The sequence below is a fragment of the Lissotriton helveticus genome, chromosome 4_1, assembly GCF_964261635.1.
Source record: "Lissotriton helveticus chromosome 4_1, aLisHel1.1, whole genome shotgun sequence".
Lineage (NCBI taxonomy): Eukaryota > Metazoa > Chordata > Amphibia > Caudata > Salamandridae > Lissotriton > Lissotriton helveticus.
The window spans coordinates 1781851659-1781870415 of NC_136063.1; positions in this window are offsets into that span (position 1 = coordinate 1781851659).

The window sequence follows — 18757 nt, forward strand, 5'->3', positions numbered from 1 at the left end:
CAAAGGCTCAAGCAGGTCAGCTTCCCATCCTATATCATATAATTCGGACAAATCTGCATCCTCATCACGCTCTTCTTCATCCTCAGGATTTAAATCATCCAAGGGATCAACATCCACTGATGTTTCAATTACAAGTTCAATGATGAGGTCAAAATCAACTGATTGCAGATTGTCGCTCATGTTGAGGTTGTCTTTATCTTTAAAGAAAGATAACAACAATGAGATGTTGCAGAGTAAGAGACAAATCTCACAGATTATAATAGTAAAATTGTTTAACAAGAGTAACATTTTGCAGCTATAATTTAGCCATGTCCAGCGATGCTGAGCAGGTGAAGCCTATGTCTAATTTTTCACTGAACAGGACTCATCTCTTCTTAACCTTGGATAAGCCTCACCGACTCTGTGTCCCCTGCACATACTTAAATGTAAAGGGGCAGATTTATGTTAAATGGCACATCCCCAGGCATGCACCAGTTAACGTGCACCACTGCTCTGCCACCCATGGTGTGCCGCATTTACAATCAGATAGGAGAAACCTGCGTCAAAACCCTGCGCCTGCTTGAAGCAGGCATAGGTCTTGACGCAACATTGTGGAGATGGTGCACCCCTGAGCCTTGCTGGAGCTGCATCGCACTTGCGATACAACTCCAGCAATGCGCCACCTTAACGGCACAGATGCGTCAAGCATCTGTGCCGTTTTTGCCCCATGCTGCGCCGCATTGTAAATGCAGCACACCATGGGTGGCGGAACAGCGGCACAAGATGACTGGCACATCCCTGGTGATGCGCCAGTCATCATAAATCTATCCCTAAGCTTCTTATCTTGTTAGAGATGAACTGCCATATGTATCATCAAAATATTTTGCATTTCCTAAATAGCGAATTTTAAGGAATAAATAGCGATTCTTTACCATTCCTAATTTGCGATGAGCAAATTGCTAATTGCAAGTTACCCATTCATTTCCATGGGCTAGGAGGCTCATAGGAATGAAGGTTTAATTTGCGATTAGCAATTTGCTCATCACAAATTAGGAATTTTTCCAAGGGTGCAGGGGTGTCTCAAGAACACCCTGCTGCACCCCTGAAAAAGAAATTTGGGGGCATATGGCACACATACATGCCCTAAGGGCATGTGTTGGCGTCATATGGGACCTTTTGTTTTTTTAAAAAAAAGCTTTTTGAAAAGAATTCACAAATTACCACCAATTTACCACAATAGTTTCCAAATCCTTAATGTCATTTTTTACATATTTTTTGTTTGATACATTGCATTTAAGTAGTCACAAAATTTGCAAATCCTTCAGTGCAATTGCAAAATAAGGAATAGCAAATTTTGCTACTCCTTATTTTGCATCAAACTTGTTTGATACATACCATTTGTCTAATTAACATTCGCAAAGGCCAAAATTCGTAGAATTTTGATCTTTGCGAATGCTAATTAGCTTGATACATATGGCCCCAAGTGAGGCCTGTCTTACGACATGGTGCATCTTTTGCATCACTGCTGCATCGGTTTCATGTGGTACGTTTTTTTACACCATGACACATCTGCCTAAATGCATCAATTTGTAATTTTGTCGCCTCATAGCAAATCTTTTGCACCACCGCTGCATCATAAAAGTGACGCACAGTGGCACAAAAGAGGCATACACCTATCATAAATCTGTCCCTAGCATTTTAAATGATTAATCCAGGATGACGATAAAGTGTGGCCTATCCAGAGGTTTGTTTAAGGTGAGGCCTACTCAGGATTGCAGATTAAAGTTACGCTTGATGAAGAATACAGAGGAGATAATACATGTAAAGGCCTACCAATGAAGTAAGTAATGTGCACTTTATTGCGCCAGTCATCATAAATGTATCCCTAAGCTTCTTATCTTGTTACAGATGAACCACCATATGTACCATCAAACTATTTTGCATTTCCTAAATAGCAAATTTTAAGGAATAAATAGCAATTCTTTACCATTCATAATTTGCAATGAGCAAATTGCTAATTGCAAATTAGCACCGCCGTTGCATCATAAAAGTGACGCACAGTGGCACAAAAGAGGCATACACCTATCATAAATCTGTCCCTACCATTTTAAATGATTAATCCAGGATGACAATAAGGTGTGGCCTATCCAAAGGTTTGTTTAAGTTGAGGCCTACTCAGGATTGCAGACTAAAGTTACGCTTGATGAAGAATACAGAGGAGATAATACATGTAAAGGCCTACCAATGAAGTAAGTAATGTCCACTTTATTGCGCCAGTCATCATAAATGTATCCCTAAGCTTCTTATCTTGTTACAGATGAACCACCATATGTACCATCAAACTATTTTGCATTTCCTAAATAGCAAATTTTAAGGAATAAATAGCAATTCTTTACTATTCCTAATTTGCAATGAGCAAATTGCTAATTGCAAATTACCCATTCATTTCCATGGGCTAGGAGGCTCATAGGAATGAAGGTTGCAATTTGCGATTAGCAATTAGCTCATCACAAAATAGGAATTTTTTCAAGCGTGCAGGGGTATCTCAAGAACACCCTGCTGCACCCCTGAAAAATAAATTTGGGGGCATATGGCACACCTACATGCCCTAAGGGCATGTATGGGCGTCATATGGGACCTTTTGTTTTTTGGAAAAAAATGCTTTTTGAAAAGAATTCGCAAATTACCACAAACTAGAAGTTGGTGGTAGTTTCCAAATCCTTAATATCATTTTTTACATATTTTTTGTTTGATACATTGCATTTAAGGAATCGCAAATTTTGAATTAAGGACATTTTAAGTCATTTCCACATGTGCAGTGTTTTCAAATTATGATTTGAAAATCGTTTTTGGGGAAAAGTAATGGTTTGCAAATTTATGACAAGGACATAATGGTGTATGCTTCTCTATAAGGCATTTCAGTGTCTCTGATGTCATTTTTCCCATATTACATTATAAGACCTTTCCCCATGGAGCACATTCCTTGTAAATATGCTCCCACCTGTGCATGGCGAATTTAGATTTTGACTGTTTGAGTCACATAGCCATGTTAAAAGTGACCCCAAAAAATTGCAAACGTTTTAAAAAAACACATTCATGTGTCTTAAGGACATTTTAAGTCATTTCCCCATGGACAATGTTTTCTAAGTGGCGCAAAAGAGGCATACACCTATCATAAATCTGTCCCTAGCATTTTAAATGATTAATTCAGGATAACAATAAGATGTGGCCTATCCAGAGGTTTGTTTAAAGTGAGGCCTACTCAGGATTGCAGATTAAAGTTACGCTTGATGAAGAATACAGAGGAGATAATACATGTAAAGCTCTACCAATGAAGTAAGTGATTTCTACTTCATTGCGCCAGTCATCATAAATGTATCCCTAAGCTTCTTATCTTGTTAGACATCAACCGCCATATGTATCATATAACTATTTTGCATTTCCAAAAAAGCGAATTTTAAGGAATAAATAGCGATTCTTTACCATTCCAAATTTGCGATGAGAAAATTGCTAATTGCAAATTACCCATTCATTTCCATGGGCTAGGAGGCTCATATAAATGAAGGTGCAATTTGCGATTAACAATTTGCTCATCACAAATTAGGAATTTTTCCAAAGCTGCAGGGGTGTCTCAATAACACCCTGCTGCACCCCTGAAAAAGAAATTTGGGGGCATATGGCGCACATAAATTTTAACAACATTCCTTTACCTCAAAAACGATTTTCAAATCATAATTTCAAAACACTACACATGGGAAAATTACTTAAAATGTCCTTAAGACACATAAAAGCGTTTTTTGATTGCCTTTCCTGCATGGTTGGGTCACTTTTAACATGGCTATGTAACACAAACATTCAAAATCTAAATTTTCCATGCACAGGAGCATATTTACAAGCAATTTGCGCCACAGAGAAAGGTCTTACGCTAAAATGAGAAAAATAACATCAGGGACAGTCAATTGCCTTATAAAGAAGCATACACCATTATGTCCTTGTCATGAATTTAAAAACAATTCCTTTTCCCCAAAAACGATTTTCAAATCATAATTTCAAAACACTGCACATGGGAAAATGACTTAAAATGTCATTAAGACACATGAAAGCGTTTTTTGATTGCCTTTCCAGCATGGTTGGGTCACTTTTAACATGGCTATGTAACACAAACATTTAAAATCTAAATTTACCATGCACAGGTGGGAGCATATTTACAAGCAATTTGCGCCACAGAGAAAAGTCTTACATTAAAATGGGAAAAATAACATCAGGGACAGTCAATTGCCTTATAAAGAAGCATACACCATTATGTCCTTGTCATAAATTTAAAAACAATTCCTTTACCTCAAAAACGATTTTCAATTCATAATTTCAAAACACTGCACATGGGAAAATTACTTAAAATGTCCTTAAGACACATAAAAGCGTTTTTTGATTGCCTTTCCTGCATGGTTGGGTCACTTTTAACATGGCTATGTAACACAAACATTCAAAATCTAAATTTTCCATGCACAGGTGGGAGCATATTTACAAGCAATTTGCGCCACATAATTCATAATTTTCTCCTTAAAGCACACTATTCTCTATCTAAATTAAAGAAATATTTTCTCACCTTAGCAAATACTTTGAGTTTGAAAACAGTCTCAGAAACACACCAATTTGTCTTCAGCAGAGCAAAAGGTATGCACTCCAGAGTCTGCAGCTATCAAAAGCACAGAAATGCTGTAATTCTTCACACATATCTCTCATGTCACCCAATCAAAACTCTTCCCTCACTTTTTTTCAAATGAAAACCCTTCCCCCCTCTGCCATTTCATGCCTTTTCTGCATGGCAAACACCTCTTGGAAGGCCTCTGTTGTTTGCAAGTTCACACAACAATGTTGCAATTGAACTCTGAACTCTCAGTGCACCTGCATATCCAGTGCATTCTTTCATTTAATGATTTTTTATTGACCACTCAAAATACATCTTTCAAAGAACACATCCGTGCACCCTAACTTTCTGTTTTCAGCAATCAAAATCCACCAATCACTGTTACTGCTTCATGAACACAGAAACTCCACAGTTTTTTTCATTTTAAACTCTCATTTTTTCAACTGCCATTTCATTGCCACACTTCATCTGACTGCAGGAGAACCTTCTCTCACCATGTTTTCTGTCTGGATTGTTGGACATAGTTATATTCACTGGGCTCAAAGGTACGTTGAAAACAGGAAATTACCTAACCTCAATTTACAAGATGTGGAAATTAAGTGGTTTGGCCACAGAGGATTAAAATGTCACCAATTGATACCATTGGTGAAAACCTTTATGCATTTGCCCAAACCTGACCTGTTAATTGTGCACTGTGGAGGTAATGACTTGGGCACTTTGACTGGTGTAGGTCTGGAAATGCTTTTAAAGGACACCTTTGAGCAATTAATGGCACTTTTTCCTCAGACTGCCTTGGTATATTCAAATATATGCCAAAGACAGAAATGGAGGTGGTCAAACCAATTTTGTCCACAAATTGAGAAGTCGAGGAAGCATGTAAACAAATCTGTTTCAGCTTACATGAGAGACCATGGAATGGGCTCCCTGTACAACAATAACTTGCGTTACTACATGCAAGATATCTACAGAGGAGATGGAGTTCACTTCTCAGATGAGGGCAACAGAATTTTCACTCTGAATTTAAAAATGTGCATTGGTACCTACTTATAAGTACCTAAATGTACCATAAACCCAAAAGCTCTTCTCAGAGCTACCCTACATCTAATCACTCACAATTATTATTTTACTCTAACATTTTTCACTAATTTTCAACAAAGTACGCTCCCTGGGGCGCTACCCGGTACGCGAACCGGGAGCTAACCTCGCGAAATTTTTTTAAAAAATGGTTTTTTTTCGCACATATAAGCCTCCTCAGCCACCCTCACAAAACCTAGGGGGTGAAGATAACTCTACCGTGCCCCCTTCTACCCATTCTGAACATTATTTGCCCTCCATCTTGTATCTTAATTCGACCAAAACACAAAATGGTGGACTCCCGTAACGCTTAAGGTTCGCGAACCGGGGCGCTCAACAGTTCGCGTACCGGGTCGCTCCCTGGGAAGCGCACCATCAAAAAAGGTGGGAAAGTAGTTCACAGAAAATCTACTGGAGACAATTTCACCAAATATAGATTAGCTCATACTACATACCAATCCCTACCATTTTCACAAATTTGATTGGAATTCCATTTAACCATTTACACTGTAGACCTCTCTAAATACCCTGAGGTAAATTACTTCTCAAAACACATCTGAAGTGTTGGAATTGACAACCAATGAAAATGTTACTTTCATTTTCTACTTTTTTTACCTGACATTTGATTGGTTATGTACCTGAATATATATAAAGAAAGAGAGAGAAACACAGCCATTTTGACTACTACTTCCTGAATTACATTGCAAGATCATTTTCACTCACAACTTAAACTTCTTTTTAGAAGGTGAGATATTATTTTATAAATTTGAAAACATTTTCAGATAGTTATATACTATCCCTCTGTAAGAGTTAGACATTGAGAAAGGCTTCTTTATTATAATTATGGATTGATTTAGGTTTCTGTGGTATAATTATGAATTTACTTAGGCTTCTTCACAGGCACTTTTTAATAGTACTACTTCACGCCTGAAACCATACAGTGCCCATAGATTACTTCTCTGTTATAAACTCACAAGTACCTGTCTGAACTTAAACCCAACAGTGCCCTATCTCTACTGATATATTTATTTTTTATGCAAATTACAGCAAGAAAATGGAAGGAGAGCAGAATATTTCCTTCGAAATTGTTCTGGAGAACAATACAGAAAAAGATATTGAGGACAATGATGACTCAGATTTCATGGATGAATCACGGGACCATGAATTAGTTCAATGTGTAGAATCTGTGGATCATTTACTTCATTATGATGACGGTCAAATGTGGGAAGTTATGTTCACTCAACAAGAGGACATATCTGACAGTCAAATGTTAGACATTCTATTAAATTTTGAAAAACAATCCGAAAAATAAAATTATATGTAATATTAAAAAATTATTTGAGTCTTTAATCATTTTTATATGTAATTCATAAACTAGTGAAATGTTAGAAATATTATTAAATGTTGAAACACAATCACAATAATAAATAATTGCTTAAAAAATAAAAAAATTAAAAAATAATCAACAAAACCAACAATCAATTAACATACAGTATTTGAAAATCTATCATTCATTTTTCATTATAGTACGCTGCCTAGAACGCTTCCCGGTTCGCGGACCGGGCGCTAACCACGAAAAAAAACAAAAAAAAATATATTTTTTTTTTTGCCCCGCGGGGCCCTTTTAAAGCCTCCACATTAAACCTAGGGGATCAGGGAGGATCTACTATGCCCCCTTATGGTTATTTCCACCTTTGTTTTGGCCTCCTCTTGTCTCTCAATCCTCCCGAGAGACAAGATGGCGGCCGCTCCGGACTGTTTAGAATGTTGACAGACACCGGAGAGCCAATCAGCTTCGCTACGCGAAGTTCCGTTACGCGAAAAGTACGCGAACTGGAGCGCTGCCCGGTCCGCTGTTACAGATATATATCTTTTTTTAAATGTTAATTTCTCAAAATCCACTGGAGCACATATATTGAGACCTACAAAAGGCACATCGGGCTACCAGTCCCTACAATTTTGCCAAGTTTCGTGCAAATCCATTCAGCCGTTCGGGCTAAAAGTGAGGCCAACCGCCCTATGGAAAACTCAATGTTAAAAACACGTTTTGGGACCCCCCTTTTTTCTCGGCCCCCCCTGGACGAACCCCCCCCCAATTTTCAGAGGCTGCTCAGAAACAAAATGTTCAATTTTCCAGAAAATTTCAGCCAATTCCGTCCACAAACGCCAAAGTTATTAGACATAGAATTTTCAAAAATCCCATAGGGAAAAAATCCTAACTATATATACCTACTGGAGACCGCCAGTAGGTAATATATATATATGTATTAAATTTTTTTTTTTTTTTTAAGTTACATTAATTATTTATCAATTTTAAGTTTATTTAAGTATTTTAAGTATGTTTAAATTAATTATATTTATTATTATATTAATTTTAAATTACTTTTAAGACATTTAAAAAATTCGATAATTTGACTGTCTACATTTTTTACAACGATATTTTGGATTCGATATTTTTGTACTTACCTGTTTGTAGATAGGAATTCGATATTCTGGCATTCTATCTTTTCAGTGTCAGTGATCCCTCTCTAGACTGGGTCAAATCGAAAAGTTAAGGCCTGTCGCGATGGAGTGCAGGTTGGATATAGGGTCCAGCCTTGGCCAGCTGAAAAAGTACCTTGGATGCATTGACGTCGGGGAGCAGAGGAGGCAATGGGTCGTCGATGCTTACTTTGGATGCAATGTGTCAATTCTGAGCTGCATAGCATTGACAATGCATCAAGAATGAAGATGAGATGCGAGAAGCAATGAAGGGATGCATCACCGTCGAGCCTCTGGGTTGAAGGCAATGCATCAGCGCAGAGCCGCACAAAGTCGGCGATGCATCAGAATCTGGAAACGATGTGCCATGCGGACGGCAATGCGAAGTACTCGGTCACTGCAGCAGCAGCATTGCAGGAGATGTGCTAGTTCTGATTGGCACAAAGTTGTCAATGCGTGGATTCTAGCAGTTGTAAAACTGTATACCCACTTCCAAGAGTCCATGACTCGATGGCACCTCTTAGCAGGACATGACTTGCAGCAAGCAAAGTCCAGCTGCTGTTGCAGGTTGATCAAAAGTCTTTGATGTCCCTGAGACTCAGAACAGGGGGCAAGCCAACAAGCTCCTTGCAGTAACTCAAGTTTGAATGAGATGGATGAAGTCCTTCCTTAGCAGGGCAGAGGGTCGCAGGCAGCTGAGCAGCACAGCACAACACAGCAGAAAAACAGTTCACCTAGAGCAGCAGTCCAGAAGAGTGGCAACTCTTGTAGCAGCATAACAGTCCTTCCTCCTGGCACAGTTCATTACATCTGGTAGTGTACTACTTTGGTGGGTTCAGAGACCCCAAAAACCTCAACGACTGAGTATTCTTCCACGTACCCAAGAAGAACCTCCACTTTGCCGACCTTGCTCTGGCAGAGGTCCCCCACATCCGCAGAAACAGAACCGGCGGGAGAGCTTTCTCCTAGACCTGGCACGAGCTACCGCTCAACATCAGACGCTCCCAAACTCTTCACACGTTCAGGAAGGACCTCAAGACCTGGCTCTTCGACTGACCCAAACCTGCTCCCCCCCAGCGCCTTGAGACCCTCATGGGTGAGTAGTGCGCTCTATAGTCATCTGTCGGCGTAACCCCCTGCCGTGCCTTGCCCCGCCCACCACGCTTACTTGAGCCGGCTGTCGCTGATTGGAGACAGGCTGGAGGCACCCAGGGCTAAGAGCAGAAAAAAGAAATTTTTCTAAAAGTGGTGTTTTTAAGAGGGTAATGATAAATTACACTTTACCAGTAAAGAGTATTTATTGTCACCATTCAAGTAATATGAAACATGACAGATCTATTCCTTCTCAATCAGGAATTACAACCTATAAAGTGCAAGAAGGAAGTCCCACTGTTAACCTATGAGAGGGATAGACTTCACAGTAGTTACACACAATTTTAGGTGTTATTCACTACCAGGGCATACAAAACTTAAAGGTACATGCCCTATATTTGATTACATAGCACCTTGCCCTATGGGTTACCTATGGCCTACCTTAGGGGTTCCTTCCATGTAATAAAAGGGGAGTTTAAGGCTTAGCAAGGGGTTTTAAATGCCATATTGACATAGCAGTATAAACTGTGCACACAGGCTGTGCAGTTGCAGGCCTGAGACATGTTTAAAGTGCTACTTGTGTGGGTATTACAAGCAGCACTGCAGATCCACTAATAGCATTTAATTTACAGGCCCTCGGCACATGTACTGCAATCTGCTCGGGCCTTCAAGATGAATTAAATCCACCAAATGTAGGTAAGCAAATGAAATGCTGTTTAGTGGAGAGAGCACATACACTTTAGCACTGATTGGCAGTGGTAAAGTGCTCAAAGTCCTAACGATTAAGCAAACATTGGAGGCAAGCACACAAAACGTTTGAAGACCACCCTAATGCTGACAAGTCAAAAATTGCCATAATTGACACTCTGATTATATGAACTATTTGGTACAGTTGCACTTATTTTTATTATTTCTATTTATTTATTTATTTGTATGCTTGTATAGCGCAGGACTCGACCCCCAAAGGGGTATCTCTGCACTTGTGTTCATCTAGAGTGCCCAAAACATAGCCAGGAGGTGCACAAAATTAGGATGTCAGGAGTTGAGCACAGCGTTTAAAACAAATCAGGCACCTTCGAAGAGCAAGCGGGTCGGGGAGACTCTGCCACAGTCACCCTATTGGATGTAGGAGTGTAGCTCATGTTCCAGGTAGCATGTCAAACAGCCTACAATAAGAGTACATGGATAAAAACCAAATTATCTTACTTGTGTTAGGAAATACAGCAAATTGCAATCTTACATTTTATGGGTGATAGAGTGTTGATTAAATGGAAAGTTGAGATTTTGATTACCTATACTGTTTGTTCATATTTTAGGTTATTATTCCTGGTTGGCCTACAGTTATTCACTTTCACTTTTTATTCGTCCTCTTACACATCTAATCTCACTTAGGGCTGAAGTTGTAAGCTGCTGGTTCATCAAACTCTACTCACACAGTGGTGTTAGGAAGAAAAGGACATTTTCTTCATGTTTCTAGGCCATTTCTCCATACAATTAGTACCTACAATTCCATGAATCTTTGTTAAGCAGGATTTCTAGACAAGTGGAGTCAAACTTAGCATGATATCTAGAATATCTGTGAGATTCCAGGTAGACAATTTCTTTGATCCCTGGTAACAATAAATGGGATTGTTTTAATGGGAATTTGGAGAGACAGTTTGATTGGTATAATTGACAAGGAAGTTACTATTTTTAACTCAGAGACACTGTTTAGAATAGCAGCAACTGTTAATTCAGGCAGTCACAAAATCGTTGCTTAAGAATACAAGAGCCGTACAGAATCCTAATGTGATACAAGCTTTCTCTATTATTGTTGAAGACACATAAATTGGGGATTTGTAGAGTACCCTTCTAGAAATACCAGTGTTTGTAATGAGCCTCGTTGCTACTATGAATCTGGACAGGGAGTTTGGAAGCATACAAGAGTTGATGGTAGCAGTGTAGATGAATCCCTGAAGCCAACTGAAAAAGAACAATCAGGACACTGAGAATAGGCAATGGAGACAATGGAGACACCATAGCAGAAACCTAAGGAGTGTAGTCATATGACACTGGAAGTTAGAGGGGGTTTGGATGGAAAGGAAGGTAAAAAGGAACAGGGATCTGGGGAGGAGAAAACAGCAATTTTAAGGTAATGCAAGGCTGGATGACAAATGTGTACAGCAACGGACAGCCAAAAAAGGGATGTTCCCAGGCATCTGTTAAGTGCATGTGAGGAGTTTGTATAGTGATTCTACCTGTTTTGAAAGGACTATTCTGGCCAATAAATGTAACCTCCAACAATGACAACAATATCCCAGTTTCCATGTTCATCTTCGCCATAACCTCCACAATGGACCTCTTTGGATTTTAAATAAAGTCCTAGTCTACCTGTGGGCATTGGGTGGTGCCATAATTTATTTCCAAATACACCCTTCCTTTCTGTCAATTTCAGATATTCCTAATAATTTCATGAGATAATTTTCTTTTTCTCACAGGCCATAGATAACAACATAGTGATAAGGGTATACTCAGACAGGTTACTCTAGATGTTGAAATATTGTCAAAGATGAAATAACAAGTAATATGTGCTGCTTTCAGTGGCAAGAGACTTGGGGCCAGATGTAGGAGCCCAAAACCGGTCGGTAACGGCCGATTTCGGCCGTTACCGACCGGTATTTACGATTTGGCATGTAGGGGGCATGTCATTTACAGAATCGGTAAATTTAACGATTCGGTAAATATACCGAATCGGTAAAATATCGAATCGGTAAATTTACCGATTCTGTTAATGAGATGTAGGTGGCACTTCAAAAAGTGCCACAGGCCCTTAAGAGTCGGTATTTTACCACCCAATCCTATTGGGTGGTAAAATACCGAATACAGGTGTGCATGCACAACTGTGCATGCACACCTGTGCAATGTGACACACAGACATGCCCTTAGGGCATGTATGTGTGCCACATGTTACACGTGCCTGTATTCGGGGTGCTAGAGGGTGTCAAAGTGACACCCCCTGCACCCTTGCAGGATTCGGTATTTACTGAAACGGTAAATACCGAATCGGTATTGCCCATTGATTCCTATGGGCTTCAAGGCCAATAGGAATCAATGGGCAATACCGAATCGGTATTTACCGATTCGGTAAATACCGAATGTTACCGATTCGGTAATTCACCAAAAATAATTACCTACATCTCCCTCCTTCATATTTACCGATTCATAAATACCGAATCGGTAAAATTCCGTATTTATGAGTCGGTAAATAGAAGTTACCTACATCTGGCCCTATGTGTGCTAGGAAGCTTGTGGATCTGGGTGGATGAAATACGCAACTTGGTCGGAGGTGTAAGGTGTGCTTATTATCGGTTATGACACAAGGAGAGTGCAATGTGTGCGCGTATGTTGAGGAATAAAAAGGTTTGTTACAGAGCGATGTGTTCATTTGCATGCTTCCGGGCTGAGGATGATGCTACATCTTACGATGAGTATGGAATACGTGCCCCAAAGAAAAGAGACTGCTCTCCCTGAGAGTTTGCAATGAAACAGCAAACTGCTTGTGCATGCCACAAGTGGTCGAACCCCCGCTCCAGCCCAGACACAGCCCTTGTAGAGAGTGAAGGCCTTGCAGAGGAGCACTGTCTACAAACCCACCAAAACTCACTGGTAAATGCCAACACAAGGCCAGTTCTTGCAAATGTGACAAACACAAGGACAGCATATGCTCTTAACAGCAGTAGAAAAGAGCATGAAGTATAATGCAGCCATGTTTCTGAAACCAGCACTTTCCCACACCTCCAAGAAGAAGAATATTGGTGCCAGGTGGACTGCATGGATCAAGACTTATGAAAAACTTCATAGATGCCCTGGAAGAAGTAGATAAAAAAATTATTAAATACTGAAAGAATCTTGAAGGTGATGGAGTAAAAGAAGTGGATAAGTAAATCTCACGGACTGACGCAATATCGTACCATCACATCAAAAAAGCATTAGGAGCCAAGTTCAATCCAATGCCGAATGCCGACTTTGAAAGGTGCATTTTCAACCAAGAGAGACAGCAAGATGGTGAAATGATGGATGAGTTTTTTGAGAGACTTGACATGCTTATCAAACACTGCAAGTATAATAACAAAGAATCCATGCACCTCAGAGTCATCTTTGGCTGTCTCTCAGACTCATTCAGAAGATGCATGTGGAGAGAAGCTCTCAGTTTGGAGACAGTACTAAGGGCTGGAAGGGCCAATAAAAGAGCGGATCAACAAGCTGCTTATATGGAAGCTGGAAAAGCAAAAAGTGAATCAGCGTTGGTCATGAAAGCAAGCAGAAGTACATGGTAGATGCATGTAAGTCAATGTCTACAAAGATGTTTCCCAACGAAGGTAAAGACGTAAAAAGGTTGTGGTAAAGAATACCACTTCGCAACAGTTTGCAAGACAAAAGAGACACCAAATGCATCATAGCAACAAGAGAAAATAGATGCAAGAATGTTCCAAAAGCAATCTAGTCACTCCCAGAAGGTGAAAATGCAACATCAGTTACAACAACTAGAATCGAGACACAGTAGATCATCATTAAGTTCATCCCACAAAGACTGTTCAACATCATTATCATGCACCAGTGAAGATGAAGGCTGTGCGATGATGGTAATGACTATATAACGACATGCACATGTAGGTTCGGCTGCTTACACAGAAGAACAATGGACAAAGACAAATCAGCAAATAAAACAACAGAATTCATTTTGACACTGCCCCACTATTACAATAATGGTCAATGCTTGCCCCATAACCTTTATTATAGACAGTGGTGCCTCAATTACCAGCATACCAGTCAAAATGTTTAACAGCCTGTCTCCTGTGCCACTGCTCAATCCGCCAAACAGGAAGGTATACATGTGGCCTGCTGCCAAACCATTGCAGAGTCTAGGGTTGTTCATAGCAACCTTGGGACATAAAACAACGCCAGTGCAAATGCCAATTCACGCTCTGCAAGGATCTTTATCCAGTGCATGCTTACTCAGTGTTGTCACTCCTACCGACATGGGACTGATAGCCCTCAACTATAACCTCTATACTCAATCTGAAAGTCAGTTCACGTCATTGTTTCATGGCCTATAAGACTTAAGATAATGAAAATGCAACTTCATATTAATGAGGACCTTCGCCCTTTTGCCCAGTGGCACTGCAGAGTCACTTTTCACTTGCAAGAAGCCATTGAGAAAGAAATGAAAATGCTGTTGAAGTATGACATAGTTGATCCACAAATCCTATGCCCTGGGTCTCCCCAGGTGATGCCAAAAAAGGACAATGGTGGAGTGATGTGCATCTTTTTTGATGTGCACCAGGCCAATAAAGCAATTGAGATCAAAAGACATCCTGGTCCACAGATAGCGAACATGATCATGCCTCGGAACAGAGCCAAACTCTTCTCCTGTCTTGACCTGAACAAAGGATACCATCAACTCGAGCTGAAAGAGAACTTTAAGTACATTACAAGTTTTTTTACTCATATTTCTTTGTTCAGATACATATGGGAATCGAGTTGCAGATGATTTTTTGGGCCCTTATGAAAAGGACATCATCTCATGGTGCTCATTGATGAGAATTCATGCTTTCCTCTAGTAGAGGAGATATACTGATCAAGAACTGATGACAATGTCATTGAGCAGCTTTACAATATCTTTGCAGCATGGGGTTTTCCTGCCATTTTCAAATTTGATGATGGTCCACTGTGCAATAGCAACAAATTCAAGGAGTTTATATTCAGAGCATCATAAGAGTACACCTCTGTGTGCCCAAGACAATGGTGTTGTCGAACAAATAATGCATACCCTCATAATGGTTGTTCAAGAGGCTTCAATGGAGAGAATCAAGTTAAATCAGGCTCTGTGTCAAGCCTTCTGTGCTTATTATTCATCTCCTCACTCCATAACTGATAAAAGTCCTACCACCTTGCTATTGTGGAGAGCTATCAGAACCAAACTGCCACAGTTGACAGCCGACAGATCAATTGATGTGGATAAGGTTCAAGTCATAGACACTCCCCGAAAGTGCAAAATAAAAACATATGCCAATTGCTGTCTACGAGCTCGGAAAACAGTCTATGATGAAGGTGTCTGGGACCTGGTTAAGCAGAAACGAAAGCGGAAAACAGACTCTCCCTTTGCTGTCGATCCTCTGAGGGTTGTGATGTGAAAAGGACATATTGTGACAGCGCATTGTCTTGGAAAGTCCATTATATGGGAATTTTCACACTTAAGGCACCTAACTCAACATTTTTGTGACTGAGGGGTCTCCACCTGATAGTGTGGATCAAGCATCAGAACCTGTGCCATCGGTGCCCAAATCGGAGTGTACCTTAACTGCCTCATACAACTCGATCTGTCCAACTAGTGTGAGTAGCTCAATGATTAATTGAAGAACTATGCTGTAACTGTTGTTTATACTTTTTATTTATCAATCAATCAGTGGTATGTAGAGTGTGGCTACTCACTTGTGAGGGTCTCAAGGCGCTGGTGGTGCTGCTGATCCATCTAAGTGTGGAGGTTCAGTCAAAGAGCCAGGTCTTGAGATCCTTCCAGACCTGTGTCAATGATGCAGATTACCTGAGGTGGAGGGGCAGGGTGTTCCAGGTCTTGGCGGCAAAGTAGGAGAAGGATCTTCCTCCAGTTCTAGTCTTACAGTTCCGTGGGATGGAGGCCAGGGCAAATTGGGTGGAGCAGAGTTGTCTGGCGGCATGTGGAAGGCAAGGCGGTGGTTCAGATATTCTGGTCCTGCGTCCCGGAGAGCTTTGTATGCATGTGTGAGGAGCTTGAAGGAGATTCTCTTGTTGATAGGGAGCCAGTAGAGTTGTTTGAGGTGTTGTGTCATGTGGTTGAGCTAGGGGATGTCAAGGACCAGTCTGCAGCGTTTTGGATGTTCTGTAGTTTGCTGAGCTTTTTCTGGGTAACGCTGGCATAGAGTGTGTTATCATGGTCCAGTCTACTTGGTATGAGTGCGTGGGTGACTGTCTTTCTGGATTCTGCGGGGAGCTGACTGAAATTCTTTCGAAGTTGGCAGGGGTGTGGAAACACAAGGAGGATACTGCGTTGATTTTTCAAAGCCATCATAGAACTGTCTGATCTTCTGGTGCAAGTTTTTTGCAGAGGTATTGAGAGGGTGGAACGTTGGTGATCTTGCTGTTTGGGCCTGTCGAACTCCTTGATGATGGCAAAGAGTTCTTTGCTGTTGTGTGCATTGTCTTTTATTCCATCTTGGAAGGCCATTTTCTTTGTGGTTTTGAGGGGAATGTGGTGTGCGTTGAGGGCAGATTCGAAGGTTGTGTGGGTTTTTGGGGTTTTGTTGTTCCTACATTTCTTCTAAAATCATCAGCAAGTGTGTCTGGACTACTGCAGGGCAGGAGTGAAACAGCTGGTGGCTTTGTTGGAGTATTGATTGCCTCAAGTTTTCTTGAGGGGTGCCAGAGTGTCGGTTGAGTTGGAGATCCATCGATGAAGGACAGATGTAGTGTAGTGAGAATATGTGCACTAGGACACAAGTCTTTCTGGGTTGACTCAACAGAAGAATTAAGTAACTTGCTGGGAGGTCTTATAGTGTGGCTATTAAGGGGGAGAGGTGTGGCGCCGCGGCCAGGATGACTGACTCCGGAATCTGGGGATCACGGTTTTATCCCCGGGGCCGGAGGCAGATTAGCCAGCACCATGTGACTCTGGGCAATAGCTTGATTAATCTTCCCGACGGCCCCCAGCGCCTAGAGACCCTAACGGGTGATGGTTCGCTCTTTACAAATGTGGATTATTATTAATGGCTATAATAAAGGAGAGTGCAGTGTGTTATTGTATGCTGAGGAATAAAGACGTCAGTTACAGAGCTCCATGGAGGGTGTGTACATTTGCGTGCTCCGGAGCTAGGGAGGACGCTACACTACCCATTGTTGCATATCCTGGCATTCTAAGTGATAGTCAGCCCACCCCTTCCTTTGCAGTGACACATTGAAGTCATATTGTGGGGGTTTTTATGACATTCTGAATATACCTGCCATAAATCATAATGCCCATTTGTGACATATTTCGGAGCAAGATTGTGACTAACCATGGCATAATTATTTAGAGTAAGCATTACTATCAACATTCTGTCTTTCACTTGTGAAGCATGGTCACCCCATATTTTTCAGTATAAGCACTCTGTACTGGGCAACACTGTTAATCAATGCAGCAGTGCATGTATTCTGGCCTTATGATAGAAGTGGTAAAACTTGGTTTAACCCTCATGGTCTAGTTAACTATCCTGTAAGACCATTGCTGAGGGCAGAGAAAATGTATGTATGGTGTGAACGTTATATGTCATATGTGGCTGCAATGTATATTTACTCCATGCACCTATATGCCAAAAATATATATCTGACAGAAAGCCCACTGTGCTCTGACTGGGCTTCTGTTTCAATACACTGCAGTGACACATGGCAAGAGAAAAGTGCCTCTCTCATTTAGGAAAAGCTATTTTTATACATTCACAAGTCACCCATACAGGGAAGAGTGCTAATATATAAAAATTAAGCACACCAGAGATTTGGGATAGTGCACTGTAGTAATCTATCTTCTATGTTTATTATTGTGCATGCTCCCATTATGTCATTCCTTTCCTATGGTTACAGAATGTTTATGTTAGAATATTCTCTGTGTAATCTGATTTGGCAGTTTCCTGGGAGCTGTTGATACTAATGGTCAATAAAGTACATCTGACCATCTACATGAGTGTATTTGGAGTTACTTCAAATTGGCGACGAGGACTGACCATTAGTACAATATACCTTTGTGTGCTGCAGTTTCAACCACCATTAGAATTTATTTTTGGAAATTTCTATCTACATATTACTGATGGGATCGTGGATCTCAGTAATAAACTGGTAACTGGTGCAGAAACGGTTAACTGAAGCAGTGACTTACTGGGAACAAGTTAAGTAAGTGAAACCTGATAAAGGAGTTTGTCAATTGGACTGTGTTAATGTCTACATGATTGCTTTGAATTACGGCGAATTACGGCGAATCAACACTCGAGCTGTCAGGTGTTACAACGATTTACTCAAGAAGGTTCCCAGCATTACAGAGAACTTCATACATCTGCCGCTGTGAGTTATTACAACGAAAAGGCACAACTCACTGTTAATTTGGTGTGTATACTGATGGAGTTCAGAGCAGTTCAACGGCTGTCAGCGATGTTTATCCCTCGACAGATGAAGCAGGTCTGATGACGTATGAGAACTCTCAGTCCACTTGGTGATTGCCGGTAACGTCATAAATGAAGGCTGAATGCGTGCGCATACGCTGACTGACTGAAACGTCTGGTACGCATGAAGCAGATTATACGTGACAGTCCGATTTTGATTTTTACCAGGAAGTTGTTTATGGCGATTGTACGTGACAGTCCGATTTTGTTTTCTACCACAAAGTCGTTTACGGAGATTCAAATCTGAGTACTGACATTACAGCGCTGAGGTATACATTGA